The sequence below is a fragment of the Alexandromys fortis genome, unplaced genomic scaffold (genome assembly GCF_014885135.2).
Source record: "Alexandromys fortis isolate MF-2015 unplaced genomic scaffold, M_Fortis_MF-2015_v1.1 scaffold_64, whole genome shotgun sequence".
Taxonomy (NCBI): Eukaryota; Metazoa; Chordata; class Mammalia; order Rodentia; family Cricetidae; genus Alexandromys; species Alexandromys fortis.
The window spans coordinates 3,742,498-3,758,552 of record NW_026067976.1 but is presented as its reverse complement, the minus strand read 5'-3'; the positions used below and the strand labels follow the sequence as shown (position 1 = coordinate 3,758,552).

Sequence of the window (16,055 nt, the reverse complement as noted above, 5' to 3'; positions counted from 1 at the left end):
TCCTTTTCTTCTCATCCCTCTTTCCCCAGTGATGCGAAAGAAGCGGTACCACCCTCATCCTTGTCAGCATTGTAACAACTCTGAGAAAGCCTGAGTCAGGTGTCCAGTGAAGGCCTGGGGTTAGCCGAGGGTTAATTCGCCCTTTCTTTCCTGGCCTGGGCTAAATCAGATAGTTAGAAGTTGGCAAGGTGTCAAAACCCAGCAGTTGTTTCACCCCAAATTTGAGCATTTTGAAGTCTTTTTCAGGGGTTTCTTCTAAACTAGGGGCTTTCAATAAGTCTAATTGTACCTTTAAAACTCATAAATGGTGGATGTTTCAAATCATCACTCCACAAAGAAAGACTTTGCCAACTCTTTATGTTCAAACCAAGACCTTAAAACAGACAATAACCAGTGCTATTGTCGGGTCTGGTGTGGATCTTTCAAAACCATCTCTAGTATTCTTTTCCAAACTCAAAGGGGAAAATAAAAAGGCGCTTTATGGGAGAGGAGGAACATGCTCTCACCGAATACACTTAAAGGACACATTCAGTCCTGACTAGGGCTTGGTCCCTTTATAGCATATGTTCTACATTGACGGGGATTAAGTTTCTCTCCCGAATGGAACAATACACCGTCACAGGGAGCTACTGTACTTTCCAGAGCAACAGACACCAACCCAGGCAAATGGCAAACAGAATCGCGTCTCACACACAGAGCAACTACGCAGGTTGGTTCAGAGAGCAGCCCCGCTTACTCTTGGCGCCTTTGCTCTTCTGCCTCTGTGCCTCTCCCCAAGCTCAGCTGCTCTCTCCGCTGGCTTTCCGTCTTTTACCCGCTTTTCTGCTCACGCTGTTCACTTTCTCTTCCCCCCCCCCCCCACTCCCCACCAGCTTTGTTATTCAGCATGTCTGATTAGCAGGAGTCTGATTGGCTGGCTGCCTGCTCCAGAGAGATTCCATTCAGTTTACCCCCCCACCCATCCACCCACCCACCCTTGCTCAGGAAATGTGAGCGGGGCTGATGGAAGCTGATAGGCAGGGCTGGAGTGTGAGCTCCAGCCCTGGATGTGACAGCAGCCGGCAGAGGAGCACTTAGCAGCTTATCCAGTGTCCGATTTGGATTCCGGCAAAGGTCCAAGCATGGAATGCTGCCGTCGGGCAACTCCTGGCACACCGCTGCTCTTTCTGGCTTTCCTACTCCTGGTAAATGCCGTTTCATTTCAATATGTTACTTACTATTGCCACTTGGTCTGGGTGCTGCTGGAGAGTGTGTGTTTGTGTGTGTGTGTGTGTGTGTGTGTGTGTGTGTGTGTGTGTGTGTGTGGTTTGCAAACTGCAGGGTTTACAAAACCCAACAAACAAAATACAGCTTAACTCCTTTGAGAACTTGAACTCCAACTTTCCCTGAAAAATAAACCGTGAAGGTCTTTCTGAAATTAGTTACAGGTACATAGTGATACTGGTATGGAGATTTAAACTTTAGGATCTACTACTGCAGGGAGTATGTGCTGGGAACTGTATTATAGTTACGTGTGTGCATGGAATTTGGAAACAGGCGTCCTGAGATCAAACTCACTGTGGTGTTGGAGATTTTCTGAAGGACAGACAGTGAGGAGCTTGCCTGCTTCTTGTTCCCCCTGGGGTGCCTCATGCGAATTACTTTGCTCTATAGTAAGGGCTACTGAACCAGGTGAAGAAAAGAAATGAGAACACTGTTTACGGTCAACTAGGATTATAGCCCATAATTACTACACTCGTTTATGGATACAAGTTAATGCTGGTGTTTATGAATTGAAGGCTAAAGTCTTTGATCTCAGATCTACTTCGGAAGGCGATTAGGGATCAATGACTTCTTGGCCTGCTGATTTCCAGTCAATGATAAGGCTCTTCTCTTGAACATCAGCGCATACTGCATTTTTGACAAAAAGTAAATGTTCCTTTGTGACTCAGACTTGGTTCAATGGGCAGAAAATGAACATATACTGTCCAAAAAAATCTACACTCAAAATATTAATAGCAATGCACATTTCTTTCAAACCAGAGTGTTCTGGGCAGGCAGTTTAGCAAACCTCATCTGAAGGTTTGATTCCAGAATTCTTACAGACTGCTTCCAAGGAAATGTGAGTCTAGCTCTCCTTGTCACTACTATGGCATGCCAGAATGTCTTCAGAAGGGAGAAAAGCAGATAAAGAACAAGGTAAAATCGCAGTGGTTGTGCTGGACACATTGCTTTGTCGACAGAGAAGGAATATTGCATTCTGCTTTGATTCTGACAACTTGATCAATACTGGAATTTTGATGTAAGGGAAGCAAACCATTTAGGTACAAATTGGAAAATTCCAGGAAGGTCAATGCGATACAGTGACCAGATAGCAGTTAAATATTTCATACAGTGTTGTATCTTAATCAGTTGCATCCCAGTAGCTAAAAACTTGGATTACTGCTTTGTAATTAGAAATCGTTTCTATTTTCATGAACATTTGAACAAAAACTGAAGTGTAAGCGTGAGTAGAGGTGCTAGTTATGCCGAGGAATCGAACGAGCGGTGTGTGAGGTGGGCTTTATGGCTGAGCAGCGAGGAGTGTGGGAAAGGTGTCTCACTTTTTCCATATGGGATATGTGACTTGCAGACATCATGCATTTGTCTCATCTTTATTTCTTTGTGATTGTTTTTAAAGTGTATGCCATTCTCCCATTAGTTCGTATCATAAAGCAAATTACCAGTTCACATTCCCTGCTATTTCATTTTCATGTGGAAATACGATTTCATTATACTTAAGCAACGCTCTCTCATTCTGCAGCAGATTGATTTTCTATTTCATTTGGTAAATACATTACCCTGCTTGCCGATATCTTGAATATTCATATTGGAATCTCAGCAAGTAATTAGACTCACACTGAAAAAAAAGTGTTTGTTTATTTCAAAAGGATTTAACATGTTTGAATTACAATAATTATGGAATTAGAATGAAATCATACCCAGGTTTATATTATGCGTATGCTTAAGTGATTGTGAATTTGAAGCTTATGTTAGAAAAGAACTGGCTGCTGAGCACAGAGCAAAACCAGCATTAGTCATGCCTGCCGTGCAGGGTGTGTGTGAAGGTGTCAAACACTAGGTGACTTGTTTGAAAATCATTCTAGTGACTCCTCAGAATGGCCGTGTAAATCAGTTACTTTTAAAGCCCATTTTACAGATGAGAAATCAAGTTTATATGTGCTTTATACTGTGGCTATCAAATGCTTAGCAATTAAAGACATATTCTTCATCGGAGATATGTAGGCTTTATAGATCATAAAGGTCTTTAAAGATATACACCGTATGATGCACCGTCATTATACTTTGTCAGTAACTGCTTTGTTTGGCTTTGTAGTCAAAATGAATTATTGGCTTTAAAAAAAGCGAACTTTAGCCTGGCCTGTAGTTTACTTAGAACTGAAATATGGCATCATCAGCTCAACTTCCAGCATGATACAGAAATTGAATTGGAGGATTTGTTTTTTCTATAGTGTTTTGTGTATTACAAGAATCTGTCTAGTATTAGAGCTGACTACGCATATCCTGTCTGTATGGTGGCAAGCCCAGTTGTGGCCTGGTCCAAATCGCCTTCATTTCATTGGCAGCTAAATAATCTATATCAGAACTTGGTTCTTGAATGTGGAACAGATAAGGAAGGCTATAGAACCTTGCTGTTGTCAACAACCCTTTTCTCCTAGAACATTATTGCAGAGAGAATGAGGCCCCAGTGTGGTTTGTGTCTGTCTGAGTTTGCTGCCCATCTCTCAATGCACAGTAACCATGTCACTATAGACTTTGTTTTTGTTTTTTTTTTTTCACTTCACAGACTGTTCAAGAGGTTTCATTTTTGCTCTACCGGTCATACTGAGACACACTACCCATCTTCCCACTCTCCTTTCCTTTGTCTCAGTTGTTTAGATCACAAGAAATGTGGCAAGCGAAATCCATGGCCAGTCATTGACACTTGCGCCCATCCACTCTTGAAGTCAAAGCTCCCTGTCAGAGACACATTTAATCAAGCCTGCATTCGCTTTCTGTTTCTTTTAAGTAGCTATAAGGTCTCCCCCCCTCTCCGCTCCCCCCACTATTGTGAGAGTTGCAAGAGTAACACTTGGAATTATAATAAAGTACATGTGTTTTTCTGTTGGATTTCTTTCTTGTCTCTACACTAATTTATACATGGAAACTAGTCAAATACAATAGCCCATTCCTTTCGGCTCGTCTGGCATCCCCCTCCACTATTATCTAAGTGAATCTATCTTGGATGGTGAGAAGCACCATTAGCCTGTGGAATGAATGTTAAATCCCTTATTACAACAGATTGTGCTCTGCTCCAGAAGAGTGAGTGGGTGTGTGAGTGCACACACACGACATGCATATGCATATGCAAGTCCTTCTAAAGAATGTCTCACTCCCCATCTAGTTTTTATGCTCATATGTATACCATGGTTAAGTCAAGGCTGAGGATTTTTCTTCTAAGTCTATAGGACATAATGGCATTTATTATAAAATTATTTCTTAACGTTTTGTGAAGTTTCTGGTCTTCTTTGGGTTCCCATCTTTAGTGGTTCTGATGCTCAGGTCCTCAGCATCGTTTATCGTGAGAACCAATATACTTACATGTTAGTGGAGGGAAGAATGTCCAATAGTGGTCACTAGTGAACCATGCAAGAAACTTGTACTGGGGAAGTTTCTTTGGATAGTGAAGACTTGAGAGAAAGAGGGGTCACAAAAATGAGTAATGTCTGTCGCTTTATATGACAGTTAATCGTGTCGGTGTCTTCTATAAAAGAATGTGAAAAGCAGTCTTCTGAGCTAACTGTGGCCTGAGTTCTTTCTTACACTCTAGACTTCAAGTAAGGGTTTGTACAGCTTTATATCAATGTAAGATGCAAGTTTTCTGCATGTGCTACAGCATCTAGATGATGCTTTTGTACACAAGTGTGAATCCTGCTTATGGACCTGACTGCGAAAGCCAATAGGCTCTGTCCACTGCCGCCCCGACTCTCCCGGTTTCTGTCCTCTGACTTCATGCGCACAGTCCAGTCTCTCTGGTGAAATGACAGCCCTGCTTTTAATTTGTGTATCTCTCGGGTTCCAGGACTGACACTTTCTCGGGTTCAATCATTCAAGTCCCATCCTGCCCTTTCCTCAGCAAACGCACTCTGCAGTTTCTGAGGTCTCGTGAGTCGAGTGACCTTAGCGTGACCTTCTCTCGGGATGAGGACATGAGTGAGAGCGGCCCTTGAATCACCATGAATAACCCACTGGCTAAGTGTACAGAGATGACGCAGGAAGATGCCCGAGCGCGGCTTCGTTCTTGCCACTGTGACTCCTTTTCTTCAGAGAGCTGCCCCCGAGCTTTGTGTTCTAGTCAGAATGAGACGAATTTATGTCATTTTTCTGTCTCCATCATAAAACCCTACCATGTGGTTGAATTTTGGCTTGATTGGCAGTGCTGGCTCCTGAGCAGCTTAGGCCTGGCATACCGAGGTGATGTAAGCCTGAAAGGATTCTAATTGAAATAGGCCAGCACAGCTGTGTGGGGAGCGGGCCTGCTAACTGGGTAAGCTGTTGCTATCAACCCCTTCTTTCCATGAGCTCAAAAACAAATGACTAAATCTCCCCAGTTCCCGAACTTCAAGATTAAAACTTGCATCGCGGAATAAAGCTTGACTGTTCCGGCTTTCTCTCACTAGGACTTTGTTTGCTGCAGCACCCAGCATGGAAGGCAGTTAGTTTGTTGCAAGTTTTCTGGCCATGTCAAGAAGTTGCCTGGTGGCTAGCCTATAGCGAACAGTGACCACTGACCTTTCTTTCGTTTCTTCTAGGCACTCAGAAATTATAAATTGGGTTATCTGACTCCTATGTTCAGTAATATCCTCTATTTTTTGTCAAATAAACAGATATCTCAATAGCTAATTATAAACTTTCTTAGAAGCAATACCATAATTTCTGTGCTTGAATATCCCCGTCCCGTATTACGCTGATGCATAGCTGCATATATAGTCAGCTCCAAATTGTGTGTCAGAGGCTTTAAAATTATAATTCTCTGCTATGTCTAAAGCTGTTAAAGTGTAGCTTTGTAGTTCTTGTTTTGTTGTGCATCTGCTTCTGTCCTTGTCTTTCTTCTGTTTGACTTGGATTTATGTGTGTCCTACAAAGCTGTGAAGTGACAGCAGACTGGGCCATGAACTCCCTCTACTGCTATCAAGCCCTCTATAAATGTGTCTGAATGAGCAAGCATGTAGTAAGAATGACTCAGCAAGAAAGCTGCAGGTAGGGCGGAAGACCGTGAACACTCACTTTCATTGTGGAGCCTGGAAGCATCTTTCTGTTTTGAGTAAGCCCAAGTCAAAAGCACTTAATAAATTCAAAAGAGAAGACTTTTACTTTGTGTTTCTGTCTTAGCTGTGTACAGGCACCCAATGAAAAATAATGGAACAGTAATTCCTTTTGCTGTTGTCATTTAACATGAGTCACTTTGAATATTTCATATATTTTTTTTTATCCATCAAGGTCTCAAGTGCTTTTCCTTTAACAAACCTTGTCATAAGGAAAATGTAGTACTTATATTCACTACAGTTTCGTAAAGCAAAGTATTTATAGATTCCCACTTTAGTGGACCTAGTGTTATTAATTTACCTATTTTATTTTCACTACTCTGCACTGAGATAACCTGTATCTCTCAGTCTTCCCCATGTGCAGACCATGCTATTCAATTGAGTTCTGGTCATTATGGTTAACATGTCATAAGTAACTTTTGGGTCTGACCCGTCACACTTGATCCCCCAAGCATTCTCTACCTGTTTGCCCAATATGGAGGACCAAGCAGGGAAATGATAAATTCCCAAGATGGTCAGGCTACCAAGTATCAGGACTGGGTCCCCAGATGACTTAGTGGATTGTCACCCCCCCACACACACACACCACTCTTGGGAACCTTCACTGTGAATGTTCATTTAAATATAGGAAATAGCCTTTGTTATGTGAAAATCCTAAAATTTGTGGAAATGTGTTATATGTTCAAAACCTTTATAAATAACATATGCTTCAAATTTAGATTTTATGCATTCTAGTGCATGCTTATAAGCGCTAATACCTCTTTCCATTTATTATACAGAAAAAGAGAGCTAAGAAGATGCCACAGCATCTTAATGGTGGTCTAGTCTTTACAGTTTGTTATTTGCTGCATACTCCGAGTCTGCGGAGTAGCTGGGAGAGTGTCTGTGCTCTAGGTAACCAGGAGAAGTGGACCAGCTTTTCAACCAGAGACTCCATAGGGATGTGAAAGTTGGGTACAGGATGAAGAAAGCAACACGGGCTTGTAGTGAGTTCTCTGGGCTCACCTCTACAGGAGAGCACTAGACAAACTACAGCCAGAGAGCCACACAGAGCCAAGGCAAAGACAATGAAAAGGACAGTAAGGGGCCAGATCCAAGATGTAACGCTCGAGTTGCTCCAGTGGCAGAAGCTCAGGAATGAGAGAAAAGCAGACTCCCAAAGACAGAGAAATGCTCTCACCCAGCAGCGGGAAAAGCAAAACACACTTCCTGAGTTCACCTGAACTCAAGTTATCGTCACATATTTTTCTTTTTTCTTGCAGCAACCTACACCACTTTCCATCACTGTAGCAAAAGTCCTGGGAGCCACTAATAGTAAGAAGTTTCCTTAGTTCATAGTTCTGGAGCCTGAAAGTCCAACTGACACCGCACAGGCTCTCATGGGGGGGGGGGGGTTGTGTTACTTCATGACACAGACAACAGTGGCGAGGATGTGTGGAGAGAACAGTTTACCTCTCCAAGCAGATGCAAGAGTGGAGCCCGGCATCCATAGCCTCTCTTATCTACATACCCACAATGACCTTAAGGTCTCCCTCTAACCCCATCTTGTAAGGGTCTATGTCATTATTAACGCTTGCCATCTAAGGCCCAAGCTTCCAAGCACAAGGACCTTGAAGCTATTCAAACCACAAGCAAACTATAACAGAGCCAAGCGTCTATGGAAAAGCTCTGCTATCAGAAGGTAACAATGTGAATATTGGGCTGCAGTGCTGTTCCTGGCATCATCACCTAAGCCCATCACTGCAGACCTGGTCCTCTTCTCTCTGCACATTCATGTGTTGCTGTTGTACCTGGCTCTCTAGGGTGCTGAGACAGCAAAGCCACCATTACACACTTTAGTGGTTTTTGTAAACACGAAAGTGCTGTCATCCTTCAGGTGACTATGAACATTCAGACAAAAGACATTTGCCCATCATCATCTGCTCAATGCAAAGAAAACCTGCGCCAATAGCAAAAGGTGAAGGCTGGAAGACAGAGTAAGACATATTGCCAATAATAAAGAGCTCAGAAGTCTGCTTTGCATTTTATTTGTTTATATTTATTTAGTTATAATACTTAGAATATTAATTTTGCTTTTTAAAAACAATGTTTCCGTAGACAATATTTCTGTAACGAACATAATCATTTTCAGCTGTTCTCCAAATTGGTTCATTTGCAAATACCTATTTAGATGCTATCTATTGAACCCTTATATCTATGTGTGAATGAATAAATTACAGCTCCCCTCAGTCTGTGAACATGTTACTTTTATGAATGATATAAATCACTATTTGTCTCCAAATATTAATGGTTTTTAAATTTATTGCAGTTAAAATTAGAACAATTTGTATAAGAAAACACACTTTAATGCTTTTGTAGTTAAGATTAATTCTTTAAGGTAAATCTTATTTCAAAGCAAATCTTCCACCAGGTTCCTTGTGATTGCCCAATTAGGAAACTGAGGAAGGAGGATGACATACCAAGACCTTGTCTCAAAACAAGCAAAGAGACCAAAGTTCTTACTGTAAGAATGAACAGTATATATGAATAGTCTATGGGAAGTTATCATCTGCCCCGCTGTCATTGGGGGCATCACGCTGCCAGGTTAGTCTTCCTTTTTCAATATATTATACTAACAAGGCGATATGTAAATATCCATGCAAAACCAAACACACTCCATTTGAAATTAAAATTCCGGACATTCTATGGTAGGTGGTGCCTCCCGTAGTCATTAGAGCTTCACCCATTGTCTTCTTAAAATAATTTAATCATAATAAGACCAAAATGATCTTGTGTATCAAAGGGAGATGGCTGGAAGAAGTGGATCAACAGAAAATGTTTTGTCTAAGGCATATGCCATTTCTAATATGGATTTATTTTATGTCTGAAGCGAGAAATCGTAGGGCTCTAATAGTTTTGCCACCTGTGAATTATTTGGGTGCACCTCATAAGTGGGTTCTTTCTTCTATTTGTTTAAAGAAATGAGTGATATGCTTGCCAATTCAACACTACATTAATTTTCACGGAGTTTCCATTTTCATCTTCATTGCTTTTTCAGATTTTTTTCCAAAGCTTCTGCCATCCTTCTACCGAGGCTCTGGGTATTTTTCCCTCCATTTTTCCTCCCCTGAGGGACTTTCTTTAAGTTATTTTGGTCTGTTGGTATAAATATTGGGACAAAGGAGTATGATAACCCAAGATATCCTGACTTAAATTCCAAGAGCATGAAAGAAATGAGACAGGAAATTGTCAGCAACCTATAATAAATTCAAACTGCCCAATAAAATAAATGCACCTCATTTTATTCTCATAGGATAAAGTTGGGTATCTGATTTCTCAACCCATCTTGCAGACTATCGTCTCCGCCGCCATTTGAAGCCTTTACGTGTATTGTTTAGATACTGTACTTCATCAGCAGAACCAGAACTGAAAAGCGTAATGGAAACAATAGGAATACCTATTGTTCGGGTGCAATGGTGAGATTTGGAAGAGAACTTGGAAGAAATTTCCGGCTCTTTCCTTAAAGTTGTTGAGTCGTTAGGGCCATTGGCCATTGAGACCTTGCTTTGGGGCTTTTATCTCGTCTGAGATAACAAGCAAGGCTTGGATTTACTGTTGCAGAAGCAGCTTGAAAGGATTTAGACTGCCAGATCTTACACTCGTGTTTTAGAATTTAAAGAGTCATTGAGGTGTAAAAATGTGGCCTCCAATGATGGCAACCTCTTTGAAAGTAGGAATTTGGTATCATGTGTTTTTTCCAATACCTCTTCCGTGGCAGCAGAGTTTGATTTAAATGAGGTACTTAGGGTAAATTTTCTGTATGAGTAAATGAATCAATCGCCCATCATTGCACTTCTGTTTTACACATAATTAAACTTTAAATGCAAAGCATTGGCTGAGAAAGTCCTATCTGTCAGTAACATCTCTTAGGTAGGATCAGTCAAAGGATCCAGATTCCCTTCCTTTAGGTCAGTCTTTCCACTGAATTATTTCTAGAATTCAGGAGCTGTCCTGGGTTGGAAGATTAAAATAATTGTGACCTGGTAGCCAGCGAGACTTCTGGGCAACTATCCTGAGTTAGAACTCAAGACTTATTGTGGGTTTATAAACTTCCAGGTGACAAGCTGTATCACGGTAGTAAAGCCTTGCTTCTAAATCAACAAAAAATGTGAATCGTTTGCTGACCTGTATATGAAAGTTACTTTCTACGGGTCTTGTATATAATAGGTTTCCAAGAGTTGGCTGCCTCCCTTGAATCAATGTGAAATTGTATAATTCCAGGGTCAGCTGCATCTCAGAAGTATGTTTTAGTGCTGGGTAGATTGTGTTAAACAAAGCAGACATGGTGTAAAAAGTGGGTCTTTCTACGTGTAATATCAGAAAGGAATTGGGGCAGGGGCAGGCAAGACAGCAATTAACGGGCCGGAGCTTTCCATTGGTTTTATGTTGCTGTCATGATATTATTTTCTTTGAACTGTATATTTAACTATTGCTGATGTAAGGGTGTCTCTGCCTAAAGAAATAGACATATTAATTCATTATTTATAGTGATTCAAGAAAGAATGTGTTAGAAAAACTCTAAGTCTCTAAAGATTTATATTTAAGGTCATTTTCTGAGTTATGTCTTTTCCCCCCTGAAGTCCTTTCTTTCTTTTTTTTTAAATAGCCATACTGAAACCCAAGCTTAATGAGTGTATCATGCTATCCCTGTGTTTATTTGATACATAAACACCTGTCTTTTCCATCTTAGGGCCATGCTAAAGAAATGAAACCTTTAACCTAGTCCCCCCTTCAAGCCAGCAGCAGGCTAGTCAGCAGAATATAGGATGTGTAGCATGTTACTAGCTGTGGTCTTCACTCAAGAGGCTTGCTAACTCCAGGTGGGTGAGGCTAAGACAATGTTGGCTCCATGGGCTGCAGAATCCTTTCTGCCATCCTGGAGATTCCTCCCAGGGGTTTGCATATGCAGGGTAGGCACCTTAGCAAGAAACTATATCCCCAGCCAGACTACATAATCGTATAAAACACACAGTATTCTGTGCCTCTAACAATGATAAAGAACAGATTCCCAAAGTTTTGCATTTTATAGACCCCTAAAATTTCAAAAACAATTAAGGGATAGTTCAGGTAGGTAGGAGCTATAGAAAATAGACACAGTATTTCTGATTTTTTGCTACCTAAGAATATTAATAAAATAAATTACATGAACTAGTCATAGCTTGATTTGTTAGATAACCTGGGGTTAATACCAGAGAGCATGGTGGCATCGATGTAAGAACACTGCATATGTATTAATCTACCTTCTCCTCATAACAGCCTGGGACCTGGGGAGGCGGTCGGCCTGGCAATGTCGGGTAGGAGCAAGGGTCAGTTCTAAAGTGCATGGAATTCACTCTTCTCCCAATTCCACCAATTCATTTGTTTCACTCACAAAAGTTGAACATCACTTGAAACACCAAAAGTTCCAGGTGTAACTTTTCAAAAGAAAATAATAATAACATATGCAGGGCAGAAAAATATAACACACGGTTCTTGGCAAAATAACTTGGGTTCTTACTGTTTTCTCATTATTCAGTGTATCAGTGAAAATTTTACAGTGGATTGGCTTGCTCCTGCCAGTCCCTTTCCCTGGGTCAAAAGGAGGAAGAACAGAAAGGCTGCTGCCATTTCCTAGGGGAGGGGCCCAGGCTCTCTCCTTGATAAACAGCCTCTCTGTGGAAGGCAGGCCAAAGAGAAAGAGAAGTGGGGCACGCCCAGTAGAGAGCCTAAGAAGACAAGATGATGACTTCGGGAGACTGTGAGCCAATCCTGGCAGTCTCCAGGCACAGCCAGGCAATACTGTGCCTTCCAGGCCATGAGCAGGGGCAAGGAATACCGTTTTTGTTTTAGATAAACATTGTGGTCACCACATAGAGCGAAGATGACAGAGAGGAAGAGTCCAGAAGTTTCTAGTTACTGTCCCTCTCCTGATGGGGCACCAGGAAACCAACAGGAAAAAAAGCAGCAGTAACAAAGCAAAGTGCCCTGCTAGAAGGCTGCTGATCCATGGGGGGAAACCTACCTGTGGGCTCCCTCATCTTGAAACCCAGTGGTGACTAGCGCTCCTATTAGGTACTAGGGTTCAGGTCCCCACTATTTAGTTAAGAATCAGAGTTTTTAATTCTTTTACGATATGAATGTATTTGTATTTCTATGATACCTTTCATAATTTTTAAAAGATAGTCCTGTACTTAAGGTCACAGTTTTTAATGAGGAGACCTTGAGTAAAATTATCTGCTCTTGTACCACCTCCCATCTAGCAAGCATTTCCTGGTAAACCTGACAAAATGGGCTGATATCATGACATCATTTTTTGTACCTTCTCCTGATGAATGGAGTCTAACGCTACAGTGCCTCTTCATGCTGTGTCATTAACTTGCCTATTCTCTCACCCAAAGAGTCTACTGAACTCTTCAGGTTCATGTCGCGGTCATAAATCTTTCCAGGATATCAGCAAGTGTCTTTGCCCTCATTCTCAACATCCCCACACTGTCTAATCTGGCTTCCACATGTGGGGTTCCCTTTGCAGAGAGCTGGATCTCCGTAAAACTAGGGTACCCAGTGTCTACACTTACACTATCTGCTCTGATGGTACCCGCTGTGGTCATTAGAGAAAAAACCACTTTAGGTACAAAATTATGAATTTAGAGATTTTATAAATTTGCAATTTAACTGGAAAAAAAAGTCCTGATTTAGATAGAAAACTGAAACATATATCATATGAATCTTATTGTGAATCTAACTGGCAAGGGGTCAGAATTTTAATCGATCTGGCATTGGTACTTGAAGGTAGCTCTCCTTTTCCTAGTTATGAGCAAAGATTCTCTATTGCATACAAAGCTGTTCGTACAACTTTGGGACTAAGCTGATTCTAGGTTGGGCTTGCCTCATAACATATACTTTCCTGGCAACAACATCAAATAGGTATTTATGTTTAAAATCATATGGTTGTTTTTTCATAATAATTTTGGACATTGACCACGTTTACTTTCCTTCCTCAAAATTGACTTCAACAGCATAAACTTCTATCCAGATTTAGCAAAGATGTGATTTTTTTTTTTTTTTTTGGTTTGGGCCCGTGTGCCAAACACTGCTTTGTTTATCTATGCTAGGTAATACTGGCCACACCTATTTCACAGATAAGAAAACTGAGTCCTAAAGCCTAAAGGTGATGTGAATTTCTATCAACTTTTCGTCTGCACGTATTCAATTCTTCTTGCAAACAAATCACATTAAAATATGCAGCACAGATTATGTTCCACGTTGTTTGAGCTATGTCTTGGCCTCTTTTGGCAGGCACCTCCCCAACATGCTGAGTGATTTCCACAGTTTCTAAACCAAGTTCACGAGAGTTCACAGCTTGTACCGTATTTCATCGATCCTAAGATACACAGCTTTTATTCCTGACTTTAGAAACTTGGATGTACTTATGATAGTAGGTTCGCTGGGTGGCATTTCTCTTTACTTGATTATAATATGACATAACATAATAGTGTGTCTTCAATCTTCGGCATCTTCCATTTGCTAGGGTTTCATTGCTTGATGGTTTTTTTTTCAGTATTTAACTGATGAGAAGCAAAGGAAGGCTTAAAGTTTCAGTAGAGAGATTAGAGAGATATGATCATAGTCCTCCCCTTGCTAATTCCCTCCTAAGCCCTTCCTCTGGTATAGGTTGATTATTTATTTATTTATTTATTTATTTATTTATTTATTTCCAATCTCTCTTAATCTAGAGCAATGGAAAGTCTCTACATTGAACCCATGAGAGCCTATTCTTTTCCTTGTTAACGTCCGTCAACCTAGCCCATAGTCTTTATGTGCCTCAGTTTCCTTTTCTGTAGTCTGGTATAGTGTAGTAGTTGTTGATGCTTTTTTCACTTCCAAGTTAGCCAGGCACCTGCTACATTTCATCATACCTGGCCCCTCCCACTTGACCAAGCCTGGGCCTGGGTAACTGGTAAACTCTCCATATGATTCCCAAATACTCCAACCCTGACAGTTCCTGAACAAAACTTCTTGAGCTAGACTGCCTGATTTTAAATCTTGGTCTCACAACAATACCTTTCTACAGTGTTCTGTGCCCCAATGTCCTTGCCTGTTAAGACAGTTGTCAACAAGAGCATCCTCATCCAAAATCATAACGAAGCTAAAGAAAATGGTTCGCCCAACAGCGTTAGCACAGGACCTCGCCAGGGCCGGGAGTTCCCAGTAGGCATCAGCCATTGTTGTATTTCGCACTCCATGCTGAAATGTCTCTACCTCAGTCTCGGAACCAACCTCTTTTCTTTCCCTTCGTTCACGACAGCCAACTGCTTTGCTAACTAACAATAGCTCTGAGTACAATCTCAACAGGGATGAGAAGAAAAATGGTTACTCTTTCACTTGGAGGAGGGGCTCTGGAGCCCACTGAAACCAGGAAGTTTAAGACGGAAGAAAGACCAAGGTTAGCTTAAGAAAGTTATCCTATGAGTCCACTTATAAATGCTTTCCTAATTCTAGATTCTTAGATCTCTTCTTTATCAAAGCACTTGAAGAACTCTAGATTGATTGTCTGTCCAGCTGCTTGCACCCCCACCACCTCGACCAAGAACTTTAGCTCCTGTTGGCCTGAGGAAGAGTCCAAACAAAGATACTAAATAATTTGAACAGGTGTGTAGCCAGGGGTGGGGAAAACATCGCTCTAAAGAAAGCTGAAAGGAGCCAGGCAGTGGGGGAGCATGCCATTAATCCCAGCAGAAGCAGGCGGAACTCTGTGAGTTCTAGGCCATCCTGGTCTACAAAAGCTAGTTCCAGGACAGGCTCCAAAAGCTACAGAGAAACCCTGTCTCCAAAAAAACAAACAAACAAACAAAAAAAAAAGAAAAGAAAATAAAAGAAAAAGAAAGAAAGTTGAAAGGATTATACAAACAGCTTTCCCCTGCAAGGTGACTATTGCAACATTGAAGAATCTTTGTAATACCCACTTCTCAGCTCTAAGATCCCATGAGCCTCATGACCTACAATAGTGTAGTGGTTCCTGTAGCTCATCCAGCAGATGGGAATGGACTCTGTATATAATTGTAAGCACACATATCAGACAGAATTACAACGCAGAAAGCATCAGCACTTGTCAGGTGTGAGGTCTCTAGTATAATATTAAAACTACTCATTTGAATATATAAACATTTTATTAAAATATAGAGGCCCTGGACAGAACAAATCATTTGGTACAAGATAGAAATTAAAGCCCCAGTCTGACTTGAAGAAACAAAGAAAGCCAAACAGACTCCTAGGCCTCCAGTCTTCCGAATCCACTTGTCATTTGCCTTTTTTCTCAATGGTCGCTGTGTCGGATTCAGTATTTTGGATTCTCCACTGCGGTCCTTGGGCAGCTAAGCTAAATTCCTGCCTGGATGACTTACTCTTACCCAGCTTATTCCTTTGGCAGCAACTTTCTCTTCCTCTTCTCTTTCCAAAACATCCATATACTTTAGTACCCGTAGAAGTACTGTGGGCTTCAGATGACGAGTGAAAGTACCTTGAAGACTGCGCGACCCAGTCCCATCATGCTTCGCTCAGCCGCCTTCTCTGGCTCCAGTTGGGACGCTACTCTAGGCCCAATCCCTCAGCCGGAACTCGATCTGAAACCACCATTGTAACCTCGCCCACAGTCTTCTTCCTGGAGTGTCTGGGCACACTTAGCCCTCGTGTGGA

At 41.4% G+C, this 16,055-nt stretch overlaps 1 protein-coding gene and 1 long non-coding RNA gene across 2 annotated transcripts in view; both read left to right on the top strand.

Moving 5' to 3' along the window:
• The window catches only part of Adamtsl1 (ADAMTS like 1), a 919,831-nt gene that overhangs the window by 542,332 nt on the left and 361,444 nt on the right, over window positions 1-16,055 (top strand). The window lies entirely within an intron of this gene.
• Window positions 500-8,068, top strand: LOC126510769 (uncharacterized). The gene is made up of 3 exons (XR_007594489.1): window positions 500-709; window positions 985-1,184; window positions 7,124-8,068. It is a non-coding gene; the product is annotated as an uncharacterized lncRNA (long non-coding RNA).